Source organism: Chrysoperla carnea, chromosome 5, assembly GCF_905475395.1.
Source record: "Chrysoperla carnea chromosome 5, inChrCarn1.1, whole genome shotgun sequence".
Taxonomy (NCBI): Eukaryota; Metazoa; Arthropoda; class Insecta; order Neuroptera; family Chrysopidae; genus Chrysoperla; species Chrysoperla carnea.
The window spans coordinates 64,558,604-64,562,966 of NC_058341.1; the positions used below are offsets into that span (position 1 = coordinate 64,558,604).

The window sequence follows — 4,363 nt, forward strand, 5'->3', positions numbered from 1 at the left end:
CGCTTACTATCAAATAATGCTGTCCCCTGGGTGCCGAAAATACACAGCGTTCTCTACGCCAACAGGCCAATACTTGTTCCGGACTACTCCCTTCGGATTAAGTGTCAGCCCAATGGCTCTAAACCGCTTGATCTTCGGGTTATTCGCAGACCTCCGCTATAAATGTGTTATCCCTTACTTCGACGACATTTTAATTTACAGCTCGAGCTTTGAAGAGCACCTAAAACACCTGGAGATAGTGTTCACTAGGTTACGAGATACCGGCTTAACGGTACGACCGGACAAAATGCAACTATGTCTACCTAGCATTCAATTCCTAGGGCATGTAATATCCGCGTCAGGTGTAGCTTTGGATAGGTCGAAGGTAGCGGCTGTGTTGGACCTGCGAATACCTCGCAACATTAAGCAACTGAGATCCTTCTTGGGGATGACTTCCTTCTTCTCGCGTTTCATCCCCAACTACGCCGAAATAGTTGCCCCGCTGAACGCACTCAGAAAAAAGGACGTGGTGTACCACTTCGGAGATGACCAAATTAAAGCATTCAACGCGGTCAAACAAGCTCTTACAGAAGCTCCAGTACTTGCCTTCCCAGATTTTAAAAAACGCTTCATCGTACAAACCGATGCTTCAGGTGTCGCAATTGCTGCTGTATTGCTTCAGGAACTAGACGGAGGCCAAAGAGCCATCCAGTACGCTAGCAGAAAATTAACCCCTGCGGAGGTTAAATATTCTGCATACGAACTGGAGAGTCTCGCTGTCGTCTGGGCCCTGGAGAAATTCAAGCAGTATTTACTAGGAACACGGTTTCTACTCAACACTGATAGCGGAGCCCTAAGCTGGGTTATGAACCACCCAAAACAGCTTGGCCGAGTGGGAAGGTGGGTACTAAAACTCTCACGTTTTGAGTTTGACGTGGAACACATAAAAGGCCCCACCAATGTTGTAGCTGACGCCCTTTCAAGGCTATTTTCAATTAAAAAATCAAACGACGAGAAAAGTCCCACAGACAACTTCCATAAAAATTTGACAGACGGACATACAGGTAAAATTTCAGTTTTAGACGAGGTACCACAAACCTTTACCTCTCTGCAACGACAGCAAGAGGAAGATCCTGAGCTACGGCTCATCCTCCAGCGCCTACGTGCCGGAGATGATGTGATAGGCTATGAGTTACGGGACTCCCTTCTTCTAAAAATTGTAGGGAAAAATAGGTTGCGACGTATCCCTGTACCTAAAACTATGAGACAAATGCTTCTCTACTATCACCACGATGGAATAGCTTCAAACCACCCCGGCATTACAAAAAGTTATAGGGCCATTGCCCGTCGCTTCTGGTGGCCACGATTGTTTGAGGAGGTCCGCGGTTATGTTAGGTCTTGTCCGGAATGCCAGCGGTGTAAACCACACAATAAAGCACCTGGAGCCCCATTAGCTTCTAAAACTCCAGAACACCCGTGGGAGAGGGTCCACATAGATCACGTTGGCCCCTTAGTCATGACTAAAAACGGGTTCCGATATGTGCTAACAGTGGCGGATAGCTTCACGAAATGGTTGGAGGCCATTCCCGTAAAACGTGTTACGGCGGCTAACACCGTCGACAAGCTCAATAAGGTCTGGTTACGCTTCGGTCCACCTCGACACGTCATTACGGACAACCATAAGGCATTTACAGGCGAGAAATTTAGGCTCATGTGCCTTCGATGGGGTATCAAACACATTCTGTGCGCACCTTATAGACCGTCGAGTAACTCTTTCGTCGAAAGAATCCACAGGGACCTCAAGAGTATTATGTTACGTCAATACGCAAACACCCACAAAGAATGGGATCAATTCCTTCCATATTTTCAATTTGCACATAATAGTCAATTCCACGAATCGATCCAATGCAGCCCCTCGACGGTATTTTTAGGACGAGCAGTTCCAACTCCATTGGACCTCCGGTGGAATTTGCATGAAATAATCCATGATGATCCCCCACCAGATCTCGATAAGGTCCGAGAGTCATTGGCGAAGGCACATGACAAAATGAAACGCTTCCATAACGCCAAACGTCCACCAGAACACCCCTTCACAGAGGGCCAAATTGTGCTACAGAGAGACCACGGTGGTCCCCAATTCGACGAGGCCAGAAAATTTATTCCCCGGTGGACGACACCCAGGAGAATACTCCGTTTTACAACCCCTGTTTCATGCGACCTCGAAGACTTAGAAACTAAAATAAGGTACAAAGCCCACGTCGAGGACCTGAAGCCGTTCATCGAAAGAGAAGAAATCAATTAATAACATTAATAATATTCCGAAATACAATAGTATTTCTCCCTAAAAGTGGGGGAGACTGAACCGTTCAATTCGGTTCACAGTATTTTGATTGTAGGTTTGGCTGATAGTAATTAAAAATCTTTTAAATTAGAGTAGTAAACGCGATCAAAAACATTATACGGATTGGGACAGAAAAAGATAACAATCATTAAAACACACGAACACGAAAAGAAATATGTACAAAAGTAAAAAAATAAAATAAAAAAAAAAATAGAAATAAATAAATAAGTAAAAAAAAAAAAAGAAGCACAAAAAAACCCTATTTAAATCTAAAACACACACACAAAATAAAAACAAGAAAAATCACTCAAAAAAAAAAAAAAGTTGAATTAAAATCACGCTAGCGTGTGAACGGACGTCAATACACGCTAACGTGTGAATAGCCACCATACACAATTATATAAAATTAACAAACAAACAACGTAGTTCGGCGTAGGAACACAGAACGGAGCTAAAAAGCTCAGACAATTTTAAAAGATGAGCCTCTTAATAAAATCACCGTTGAATGGTACACATCAAGGATAAAATTTATTAAAATCAATAAGATACACGTTCGTGCCCGCAACGCGAGCACGTTTTAATATTACATCGTACAATTGATGGATTGGGCATTTTAATCTGGAAATAAAATAATTGGTTTAACTTCAAAGAAGTGGACTTACTTGAACGATCAAATTAATTATACCTGGACATTTCATCAACGGCTGGTGTTGTTTGTTTGGAGGTGTACGCTCGGTATTCTGTGGTGGTTTTGCCTAGATTTTCAAGGTACGTTGCTTTACTTTAATTATCTTCCTTCTGTCCCAATTTTGTAGCGATGTAATTGGAGATTTACCTACAAAAAAATCAAAACGTTTAGTATACGTAGTTTAACAATACGCAATTGGACAGTTCCGATTCGATTTTAATTAAATATTTAAATTTGGTGTTGAACGTGATCAATACCGCGTTTTGGAAGTGTAGCTGACCACGAGTGCAGACAGCCCTTGAAGGGTGTCTTTAGTCTTTCGATTCGGAGTTATACTTCGCCGGTACGTAAGCTTCATCGGATTCTGCTCTGTGTAATATTGAATAAATTGAGTCACGGGTCAGAGCCAGAAGATGGATACTTGATTCACTAAACAGAAGAATTTAACGCAAAATCGGAACTGTTCAATTCAGTTCAGTTTCAATATAGTTTTCGCATATTTTATAAAAAAAAAACAAAAGAAAAAAAACACTGAGTTAATTTAACAAACAAAAACCTTACCTTAAAGAGGTTATTTAACATTGTGCATTTGTCTTGAGAATTTTGTTTCAGATTATTTTTAACATTTAATCAATTTAACACTGTTATATTTGTAAACTCTAAAAATAAAAAGAATATTTTATATTTTAATTAAATAAATTAATCTAAGTGTAGAACTAAACTTACATGTGTTCTTTTGTTGCTGTCAAATAATTTTGACATTTTATTGATACTCCATAGAGTTGTAGTCACTTCACAGACTACTACTCCATCCTAGACCGTTCCTTTTTTTCACTTTAAATTTTTTTCAGATTCGATCACACTTACTAAGATCGCGGATAAAAAACGCTTCCACTTGTCATCGATGCCACAGTTGGCAAGTTTATAGAAGATTTTAATATAAAGTCATCTTAAAAATGCCACAATATTTTTGACAAATCGGCCTGTGTAAGGAATTTTATTTTTGCATTCACTTTTTAAACACGTTGTAAGAGAGCATTATTATTTTACACTGGATACCTAGCTAACACTATCATTTTTCACTTACACCACGCGTAAGTAGAATAACCAAAAAACATACAGGGAGAGCCATTTTAATCTATAATAGCTATTACTTCGTTTTGTAGTTAACCAATCAAAAAATAACGGAAACAAAATTTGCAGAGTTTGATGCAGGACATCATGCTCAAGCATCAAATCCGACCTAATTCTTCTCTTTCTTTCATAGACTATTTAGATCCTAAACGATAAGAGTTAAAATAGCATTTTAAATTAAAAAGTTGATCCTCATAAAAAAACTAACATTTTGCATCTAC

The 4,363-nt window shown here is 39.6% G+C and overlaps 1 long non-coding RNA gene across 1 annotated transcript; it reads right to left on the reverse strand.

The window, feature by feature from the left end:
• Positions 1-2,821: 2,821 nt before the first annotated feature.
• On the reverse strand, positions 2,822-3,667 carry LOC123300027. The gene is made up of 3 exons (XR_006535365.1): positions 3,570-3,667; positions 3,006-3,155; positions 2,822-2,938 (listed from the first exon to the last, which is right to left on the reverse strand). It is a non-coding gene; the product is annotated as an uncharacterized LOC123300027 (long non-coding RNA).
• Positions 3,668-4,363: the final 696 nt, after the last annotated feature.